Genomic DNA, 11,544 nt, shown 5'->3' with positions numbered 1-11,544 from the left:
GCTGTAAATGTAAGCTTCATTTTTTGGAAATGATAATCATTGGACATCACCTTAGAGGGGCATACGCTATGACGTGTCTTTCTCGTTCCCAGCTATATTGTTGCCACGATTACGGCGAACGCTGTAGCCTTAAATTTCCCGTTCCGACCTAGTGTTGCCACGATTATGGCGAAGACTGTAGTTTTTTTTTTTGCCCAATCATGGCCAATCTCCCTAAGTGGGTATGCTTGGCTTGACAAACGAGCGGCGGGGACGCTGGGCGTTCACCGCGACGCGCGCACACACGAGCGCTCGGCATTTTCTTTGCTATTTCAGCGGCCAGGCGGTCGCCGCGAGGCACGCGCTCATGTGCGCGCGCTCACGTGGGCTTCGGAATGGAATGGAATGGATGACTTTATTGCAGGAGGAGGCCAATAGGCCCTGGTGTGGGACACGGGGAAAAGGGGAGGGGAAGATTGTTCATATAAAGTCTGCACTGCACTGTGAGCGTTCACTTAGCACGATATGCTCAGGTGAAGTTGTGACGAGGGAATTTTCGCTAATAAAGTCTACGTTGACTCGGCCTACACTCCGGACGTCATCTCCAAATGGACAACGCATAGGCACCTTGCTAGTCCTCGGTGCCCCTACTGTGGCAGCAACAATACACCGAACCTTTTCCACCTCATCTGGGCTTGTTCAGCTTACTCGACTGACCGCGACCAGTTCCTTACGACGCACGTACGCCCGACGACTTCTGAAGGACATGGGCTTCGGAATTTTCTTGATATTTCTAACTGCGGACACGAAAAATAACGATTGGCTAAGCAGCTTAGCCGCTAACACAAGCTTTTATTGTCAAGCACGCGCAGGCAAGAGTGCAATAAAGAAGGCAGGCGGGACTCGATCGGTAGCGACTAATCTCTAAGCTATCGGCCGTGGAAATTTCCACTAGACTTTGCATAATCTCAAATGCATACTTTCAAAGTTATTCACTATCACATGCTTAAAAAACATGTTGCTATATATATTTATTCTTACAAAGCTCCAAATATGACCTACAAGGTCATATTTGCTTTAATACATTGCTTTAATATTGCTTTAATACACTTGAGAGGTTTGTAATAAACTTCTGACGGCAGCCTAAAGCCACGGTAAAAAAAACCATCAAAGCGAAATTGAGGTGACTAAGCTTTCTTTTGACTTATTGATTGATTGATTGTAGGGTTTAACGTGCCGACGCAACGCAGGCGATGAGACACGCCGTAGTGGAGGGCTGCGGGTTAAGTACACACGGGCGTTTTTGCTTTTCGTCTCCATCAGAAAATCAGCCGCCGCGGCCGAGAATCGAACCCATGTGCACGACCTCATGCTCAGCAGCACGACGCCTTAACCACCACGGCGGGTGACCAAGCTTTCTTAAAATTAACCCTCCAAAAAGTACGAAGTTCATGTAAAAGCTCCGGCTGTGAAATGGATGTTTGGTGGCTTATGGTCATATCGCGCTTCATTAACGTACTAATATAGGACTTGGCCTTTATAGGACCGCCGAGCTTAAAGCGATTAGAGATACATATAATTACATTTGATAATACAGAACGCATGTGAGAAGTGATCAAAATTTGTTGAGTTAACCTTGACGGCAAATCGATTGATTGATTGATTGTGGGGTTTAACGCGCCGACGCAACGTAGGCGATGAGGCGCGCCGTAGTGGAGGGCTCCGGATTAATTTTGACCATCTGGGGATCTTGACGCCAAATCACCCTTCTGTTCGCATTACGGGCATTTCCTTTTCCGGGTCGCGAATTCGCGTTCTCTTCGATCTTCGGCTATAGAGACAATCATGTCTTCACTGCAATCTTGAGTCCATGTCTACTGTCGGTCGTGAATGTCTGCGTCGACATATGACACTGCAAGGGCGCATAGCAATCAGGCCGTATACAGTGTTAACAGGCGGCAGGGCTTCTTGTGCGCTTATTGTGGCACGGTATACACGGACGCAGTGGTACACCCCACCAAACACCAACAAGCATGCGCAACAATACGGACTACGATGCGAGAGACGTACGCCACAGAGGCGGATCGAGGAAGCGGTCATTGCCCTGGCGATAGCGCGCGACAGCTGCTCGACAAACGTCCCTAACATATATTGACGGACTAGCCTGCATAAATTACGTACTTTACGGTCTGTCCTCGGGAACATTCCGAAAACGACGTTCGCAAAGAAACGCTAGTGGATACCGGGAAACACCGGAACAGAAGTGAGCTACAGGGCCGACGTGGTGGCGCGAGAATACGCACAGGACCGGGCGACCTCTGATAAAGCCACTCACTCCAACTTTAACCCTGTACCGTCCACTTGCACAGATATACTCGATATACTGCATAGGAGCTATAGGAAACGATATCCAGAACCGCACAGACAACTCGACAAAGAAGGGGCACGTGGTATAGCTAGCTTGGAGACAAATCCAAACTGACGCATACACGGATCTCCTCAGTAAAATGTACCGAAACCGGCAGAAACGCGCATGTCCGGGCTGCGGAAACACGCCCACACCGTCGCACGTCACGCGGGAATGCACCGAATCACCACTGGCACCGCACGTACAAAACCCCAGTGCAGCGCGGTAGGAGTAGCTGGTGCTGACCAGCGACGATCGGGGCAGGAACATCAGGCAGGCGGCACAAGCCAGGGGCACCCTGGACTAAGGATCCCAAAAGGGTCTCGCAGCAAGCCCGCTGCGAGAAACCAGCGCACGTAATAAAGTTTATTCCGTTTGGTATGCGAGTCTGAAGCGTACATAACGGTTTCGGTTCCCACTTCATGCGCTCTAGTCAGACTCGATCTAATTTCCTTTCGTGAAAGCTTTTGTAGCGTGAGCTACACTGGCAGAGTGGCAGAGGTTGAGCAGTTTGGCGTGACTCCTGTAGAGCTGTGCTGCGCATGCATGAAGAGCAGTGACGTCACACGGCGCACAGCCGCCGCCTCGCGCGCCTCGCCGGTCTGCGCATTCCAGAGGAGCGACGGTAGCGCCACTGGCGCCGGCGCGTGCCCAGCTGTGCGCCTCCGTTACGCAGTAGCCAAGTCTGACGCTGCGCCGAACCACCGAGCCATCTTTGTGGCAATAGCAAGCAGACACTGAGCAAAAATAAATATACATGTCACATAATGTGTTTACCGTGTGTGCGTCATTGAAGCAGCAGTAAGCAAGATAATCAAGCTAATCCTATCATAATCAAGCTAATCCTAGACAACCAGGAAAGCTAAGAAAAACCAGCTGAACCTTAGCTCACGCTACATATATCCTGGCATAGGCGAGCTAAGCCACTGCTAATTTTTTTCGGTGTCTTCTTGGTCTCGCTTGGCGAAAAACCAACATTATTTATTTATTTATTTATTTATTTATTTATTTATTTACACACCCTAAGAACCCGAGTGGGCATTGCATAGAGGGGGGATTTGGAGGATATCAAACCAGTGCATTATGCATGCACAATACATGTGTTGCCAGACATCATTACCGTTAAGTTACGAAAGAACGTCCACCCAAAACACAAAGATATCAAGCGAAAAATACGGGATGGGCGAACTTTCGGGTCAGGCCCTAAAGACTGCAGAAAGTGGCCGCACCTCCAACCAAAACTGTGTAGATATATCAAGTAAAAAATACGAGATAGTGAACTTTGTAGTCAAGTGCGGAAAGGACGAAATAAGTGACTTGTTATCCTCGGGAGGCATGTGATGTCACGTATTATAGCTCGGTTAATTGCCTCAACTACGCCTGGTTCAGCTGTTGGAATTAGGCCTGGATAACAAGCCGAGGCTGGAGTACAGACCGCAGCAATAGACGGGCCATTTTGGAATAGGAGCCACCAGACTTCCGTGAGATGCGTCTGGTGAGGTGGAGCATCTGTATCGCTTTTTGGCGAGCGGAACGTAGCCACATAGACGCTGTCCAGGTCCCAGATGTGGAAATTTCGAATGCCAGCAGGAGGCAGTGCGTACAGTTCGGCCGCAGAGTTGTAATGCTATAGTGCCTAGAATATACTATTCTAGGCACTATAGTAATGCGATTGAAGACACCTCCACAGACAGAATGGCTGTCTTTTCGACAGAAAGTGTTAGACCAGCATATCCGCACCATTTCTGTGTGTCAGACAAGGCTTGTTGGAGGCACGTGGTTTGCTGAGTCAGGTCTGAGTGTATACAGTCCACACTGTGATGTCGTCCGCGTACACCAAAAAAATAATAATACGAGTTTAATGAACATTCCTAGCTTGTCCTGATGAAGACATACACGGCTCGATATTTCGGCAATTTTTATAACTGTGTGAACTTTGTAATTTTTTATTGGAATAAATTCCCTCTGAAAGTAAAATAAAATGAATCGTTAACTCATTTGAAAGCATGCATAGTATCTACAAAAAAAGAAAAAAAAAACTTATGGCGGTAGCTGCAATAGTTTGTTTTACAGCGGCGAATAAAGTTTCGAATTTCGCGCGATTCGTCCAACGCGCCTTTGACCCGAGCCTGCTTTAGGGGATTTTTTTTTTTTGGAAGGGTTGTTTCTTTTTTGCAATTTAACTTCCGATATGTTTTTTCTGTCCGCACAAAAACCTTTGTATTAAATTTCCGTCAAAATTTAAAATGTCAATTAGACACGCTTGTCCCGCCTCTCGTGAAAATACCCGTCCGAATTTTTTTATTTAATTTAATTTAAACTTAATTAAAAGTTTCTGTATACGACGGAACATTCCACGGGTACGATGTCGATTATCTGTCGCTCGGCAAGTCGTACATTTACCTGCCGCCGTCGTCTTGGTCACTTACCGTCACATGCTGTCATAAATTAAATCTAGGTCGCGACTGCACAAAGCATGCGAGAGTACTCCACCGATTTTTTTTTTTCGATTTCGAAACGAGCCCCGAGCAGGCAACCGTTGGGCGCAGCTGTTCGGTTTTGGCCTTACCACATGTCATTACTTCTTTTTCTTCGTCTTTTCTTCCACCATCTTCTTCTCGGGCCAATCCCTCTTCGGGTATAAGATCCTCTTCCTTTAGTCCCCGGGCCCCACACATTACCACATGACAGCGTCTGAATGGTTGTTTTCACATAAGCCGGCCCTGGCCTTTTCAATTGAATCGTTTATCGAGCTCCATTTATTTTTTTAAGTAACTGCTTTTTATCCGCTTGAAAGATTTGTTATAATGTGATAATTAAAGGTATAATTTGTTTGGTTGTGGGCTCCGACATGGGACATTTCCAAGGGACTCGAAATGTACCTGCAAGCACCTTCATGCGATATACAATCAACATCGCGAACCAGGCCACCAGAAGGAAATAATTTACGACCCCTATAAAAAACAGCAAAAAATCTAATGGAGTAATGTGCCACGAACAGGTTGAATGGGGGAATGAATTAGCCATCAGCCTTGACAGGCGGGATGCGTTGCAGCAAAATGACTCGGTCGTGTTCGCCCACAGGACTAGCGTTCTTCCTGTGGTTTTGCTCCTCTTGTGTTCCGTACCTGTGCTATACAATACAATACAGTACAATACAGTATATACAGTATATACAATGCAATACAATACAGTACAATACAGTATATACAATGCAATGCAATACAGTACAATACAATGTTACAGTATATACAATACAGCACAATACAATGTTACAGTATATACAATACAATACAATACAGCACAATATGCCCAGTATTCCTAAAAACTAGCTTAACTTTCCGTCCTTGACTTCCATCACTTTTGCAAAAATTCCCCCCCCCCCTAGATAAGTGAGACTATACAGATGTGCAGGTGCCGTCATAAATAATTTGAACAAGGATGAGTGAATATGACGAAATATTTGTCCTACTGGCTTCATGACAGCCATTCTATCGGTTTACAGGAAGCTTTTTTCTATATTAGGGAGGACTCCAGTCAACGCACACCAACGCAGCCCAGCAGTTTCTGGAAGAAGAAATTTCTGTAAATTTACGAGAGTGTGTTCCGATTACTTTTGACGGTACCTGCAGTACACCGGGTTCCTGAAGGAATAGGGGCAGCCGGCCGTGTAGTGGACCCTTTATCCACGCTGTTAGGATCGCCCAGCACAGGAATTCCTCGCAAGCCCTAGAGCAAAGTGTGCGTGGATGAATCACCCAGAGGCACGAGGAGGCAAGAAACCCTGGTCAAGTGGCGGCGGCGGTTTCAAGTGGCGGCTTCTATATCCTCGGTTCACCGGACGCTGCGGGCCACTTCTCTCCTTCATACACGTATGAAAGAAGGGTCCACCGAAAGGAAGCTGCGGTTTCAAGTGCCCAAGCTCTTCGGTTTCCAACCGTCGGCGAGAGCAGGAGGTCGCTCGTCTTCACGTGCTGGGAGCCGAGTTGAAATTCCGTTCTCACGGGGCCCCCAAAATGAAGACTTGCCGCCAAGTTGTGCAACTCCGGCACAAGACACGATCGATGACGTGGATATTCACCCTTTCCATCGACCGAGTGGTCCGTGTGCATCAGCCACGCCTCATGTCGTGGGCGGTACATCAAGTGTCGTCCACTGCCCACCTGATTGGACAACCTGTGTGAAGTTAAATTCCCTTGCCAGGGATCTGGGGAATACGAACTCTATTTAAACGACTGTATCCGTGTTATTCTTGTTCTCCTGTCTCGACTGTCATCATGTAGAATAAACCTCCTGTACAGTTTCCTCTTAAGCAGTCATCTCGAGTATTTAGTCCGACACCATGCCGAGCCGGGACCTGCGGGCCTGAACGAGTCAGACAACCCAAGGGCCCTTCATCTCTAACAACGCCCCAAGAGGCAAAATTTACGGTCGGATGGGGCGCGGGCCGCAGGAGGCGCAGTTTATCCAGAGCAGCTCTACAGTAAACACGCGTTAACGTGAACGGGGCAGAACACTGAGGTGACCAAGCACGCGCGTCACCACAGACCGCGCGAAGTAAAGTAGTACCTCCAGGAACTACTTTACTTCCACGGCGGCCATACGTGATTTACGTCGAGTAAATAACAACTCAGCTACCTCGAGGGACATTTTTACCCCTGCCCTCTGCGGCTCTCGTGGGTCCCGCGAAATACGCTCGCCGCTCACATTGCGGCGAATGGTGCCTGCCACACTGCATTTGTTCCACGACCATTGCCTTTACTGACCGTAGATGCCCCACGACAGTTTCTCCAAAGGAAAGAAGGTCTTTGTCGCGCCACACGAGCTCTAATTTCACCATGTGGAACGGGCGTCCCTAGCAGACTTGCTCGCTGGGAGGAGGTCTTGCTGCGAAGACTTCGTGTTGGTGTAGCCCTCTCTCCCGCTGTTACCCGGGAGTGGCCACTACGCTACCAATGCCCCGTTCGCACAGAACTGCCCCTTTCGCACGGCTCCTGCTGAAGATGCGGACACTGAACATTTACTGTGGACGTGCCTTCATGAAGCTTCATTGCAAGAGGCCAGAACACGACACCTCCGAGGCACAGGCATAGGCGTGCGCACAGGGGGAAGGGGGGGGGGGGCGCCGCCCCCCATAATATTCTGCAGGGGGGCGCCAAATTTGCCCCATGCCTTAACTCAATCGAACCTGTCCCGTAGGGTTACGACCACGCGTGTGTTTTCACGATCATGGCAGCCGAAGAAGCCTCATGTTGCCTTTTAAAGGCTGTATACTTTCATACCCGGAAGTGCGGGGACCAAAAGCAGGTCGCTGTGAGAAACACGTTACCACTTAATTTTCATATTTGCAGCGTCTTCGGAGCTTGTCCTCCTCCTACTTTTCCTTGCAAATAACGTGCCTAGTACTTGGCAAAATAGCCGCGTAAAAAGAGTTTCAGAACAGACAATATTACCTTCTTAAATTCTTACGAATTTCAAAAGGCGAGCGTTTGAGCGGTACGCACGGGAACCACGTTGCAGTTTACAAAAGACAGATGTGTCATATGTTTCTGTGCTTTAGGGAGAATGGAAGTTCTTTCGGCTGCGCGTTGTGAAATTGATGCCGCATCCGCCCTGGGACCTGCTCCCTTTTCCGATGTTACACATTAAAGTAAAAACTTCTGCGCAGAAATATTTTCTGGGTATTGCAATGCCATTTCATTGAAATGGAATGGAATGGATGACTTTATTACAGGAGGAGGCCAATAGGCCCTGGTGTGGGGCACGGGGAAAAGGGGAGGGGAAGATTGTTCATATAAAGTCTGCACTGCACTGTGAGCGTTCACTTAGCACGATATGCACAGGTGAAGTTGTGACGAGGGCACTCTACTACGACCATGATTGGGGTATCCAAAAGGAGCCGTTCAGGAGCCACAAGGGGTGTGTTTGGGGGTACATCTAGAGAGAGGGTGAACGATCCGCCATCATACTACTTTATAGAGACCTGTTTTGAGACCGAATTCTGTAATCTTCTGTAAAATTTGGGGGTTGTTTCTGACGTGTTGGACATGTTCTTCAGAAGTCGTCGGGCGTACGTGCGTCGTAAGGAACTGGTCGCGGTCAGTCGAGTAAGCTGAACAAGCCCAGATGAGGTGGAAAAGATTCATAAAAATTTTATAACAATTCCTCATCTAATTCCACTGCGTTCTGACCGTTACGCCTTCAGTGGGAGGAGGTCGGGAGTTCCAGAGGGGTGGGGGGCGCTCAGGTAAGACTTCGCCCCCCCCCCCCCTAATCGAGAACTCTGCGCACGCCTATGGGCACAGGCCTCCACCCTGGCACATTGCAAGAAGCCAGAACGCGACACCTTCGAGGCACAGGCCTCCACCCTAGCAGACCACCTGACCTCCGTCGGTGGATATGGGGATCCCACCACCGCTCTCCTTGCGCTTCTTAGCGAAACGGGAGTTCACCTATGCTTGTAACATAGTATTTATGCCATCGGGTATACTATGGCAATAATCAATCAATCAATCAATCAATCAATCAATCAATCAATCAATCAATCAATCAATCAATCAATCAATCAATCAATCAATCAATCAATGTTTATTATAGTGCCCAGGAACAGCGGAGGCCTTCGTGCTGGAGCACTCAGAGGGGAAAATGCAGCACTGTAGTACATCAACAATTTGCTAATAAACACTCAGCGAGCAAAAAAAAAAAGAGAAAAAAAGACAGAAAGACTTACAAAAAACGGCAAAGAAGATAGTAATAAAATAGTGCTATCCAACCGACTTTACACAATCAAGTCATGCTGGCGCACAGAAAAGGTATAAGACAGCAATGAAATGCATCAACAGCTGGCAAAAGAACAGTGAGCGAGCAAAAAATATGAAGAAGCTACAACTTCAAAGAAGAATAAAAATAACATAGTGTAATTTTAGGCAACATTACACAATCAATAGAAACTGTAATGTCTGGTCAATTGCAAGAAGACATCTTACAATAAGCGTAACTATACGGAAGGGTGAGTGAAAAGAAGAAAGTTTTTACAAGATTCGGGAAGCGTACATTTTCAGTTTCAAATGGACGCATGAAGTGAATATGGCAACTTTTAATGATAAAAGTGGCAGAAAAAGAAAAATTCTACGATAATTACAGTCGCAGTATCAGCACAATACACGAATAACAGGAACAAGAACAAGCTCGGTGAAGTCAATGCACACGTCAGGACGATAAGTGAAGAAAAAGAGCACTGCCAAGATGAACCTAGTGTGTCAGAGCTGACAACCCGGCCAAAAACTCCCGAAGAGGACGCTGAAAGATATCGAGCTTCTCGGAGTGAACATTATGCAGATGCTCCATCCTTTGAAGAGCAGAACGTGTGCTGAGAGCTCCAGCTGCTTTAAAAGGGTGGGCGAGCCTTGTAGCTTTTTGTGGAACGCGAAAACTGATTGATTCAAGTAGTTAATAATAATAATAATAATAATAATAATAATAATAATAATAATAATAATAATAATAATAATAATAATAATAAAAAGCCTGCGTGAAGGCCACCGCCAGGCGAAACGCCAGAGCAAGACCTCATCTTCACGGTTAGGTATGTGACATGACGCTTGTAGGCATAGCGTTGCACGCGTTTTCGTTCCTCATCAGCTGCAAAGAGTTAAAGGGGCACTGACACAAAAATTTTGCATCTTGTTATTTTTTGTTGCGATAAGTAGCTAGTGACCTACTTATAACCTGTAGAAACCTCATTTGCTTCAGCGTGCGACGGTTGTTTAATTAGAGGCATTTTCAATGCGGCCAGTCGCAATTTCGGTTTCAGCGAGTGCCGCGAAACGATGGATTTTGTGGATTTTGCGTGAACAAAGCTGACCACGTGAACTGTCGAATCCGCACCGACGGCAGTTTCTGCGAATGCCCCCACGTACTGATCTCGTGAGGCGCTTAATTAAAAAGCGACCGTTCATGTGACGCAGGCGCTGCGAGTGCAAATGCTACCGCGGCTAAAGAACGACGGCGACGCTCGAGACGGTGGGTGGCAAGACGCGCGCTGGCAGCAGCCGGCCGGTCTGCCTACAGGTCCGCCTACAGATGTGTTCGGCTTAACACTGCTGCGGATATTGGAGTGCCGCTCTCGTAAGCGGTGCAGATGATAATTTTTAATGCAACCCGCCATCGCATCATTAACTCCTTTCTCATATAAGCCACCATGGTCGGGACTTGGGGACAATTTCGTGCAGCGGTAACAAGCTATCACTCGAGCTACCTGCGCCGGCCTGGGCCACTTCGCGGCCGCGGCTGCCGCCTGCACAGCGACCGTGCGGCTAGCTCAGTGGGCTTTTCGTGCCTCCGGCGCGTTTTCGCATCCAATGGTAATAAACAGTAATAGAAACAGAGTGCCTGGAATCGCTGTAGAACTTTGGGCGCGGCCAGCTCCGATGAGCTGACGAAATCACGGCGCCTCCACCGCCAACGATCGGGTCGTTCGTTCTCGAGAGCAGAAGCTCCGCCCTCCGGCCCTCCGATTGGAGCGGCGAGCCGGGCGAGCCGGCGAAAAACGCCGGCAGTGCGGAAGCGGCAAACACAAACTCGTGACGTGTTGGGATGTTGTTTATTTACACAATTACCTCGGGATGTCGATTGCGCGTGGTCCTCTGCTGGCTGCTCGGTTGCGTTTCGCACACTTTAAAATTGATTTGAATATGTTCTACGCCGCTGATATTTTGCAGATGATGTAAATGTGTTCCCACCAATCTATCTCCGAAGTTATCTCGCCTTCAAATATTTGTGTCAGTGCCCCTTTAAGGGCATAAATAAGGGCTCGAGAAAAAAATTACCGCGCCTTCCCGCGAGGGGAACACGAGTAAATGCAGAGCATTGGGGCCTCAGTACTGATTGAAGGCAGTGTTGCTTCCATCGCTTCTTCCGTGATGCTGGAGTAGCAGACACGAGTAAACGTGGGCACGAAGGAAGGAAGGAGGAAGGAGCAACGCAGTGACTGAAACACGAGCGACCGCTAGCCGCTATATTTGCAGCGCGCGCAGTAGAGGGAGAGCAGTACGGGGGGGAGAGCGCGCATGCGCAAGCAGCGCGCACCCTTCCACGCCCCACCGCGCTGCTATCACGCACCTGTTAAGCCGAGACCGCGACGGAGCGAACGGGCTGAC

This window comes from Haemaphysalis longicornis, unplaced genomic scaffold, assembly GCF_048455015.1.
Source record: "Haemaphysalis longicornis isolate Haplotype H1 unplaced genomic scaffold, Haemaphysalis longicornis Haplotype H1 scaffold_5, whole genome shotgun sequence".
In the NCBI taxonomy this organism is placed as follows: domain Eukaryota; kingdom Metazoa; phylum Arthropoda; class Arachnida; order Ixodida; family Ixodidae; genus Haemaphysalis; species Haemaphysalis longicornis.
The sequence above is the reverse complement of the archived record's forward strand: the minus strand, read 5'-3'. Positions refer to the sequence as shown.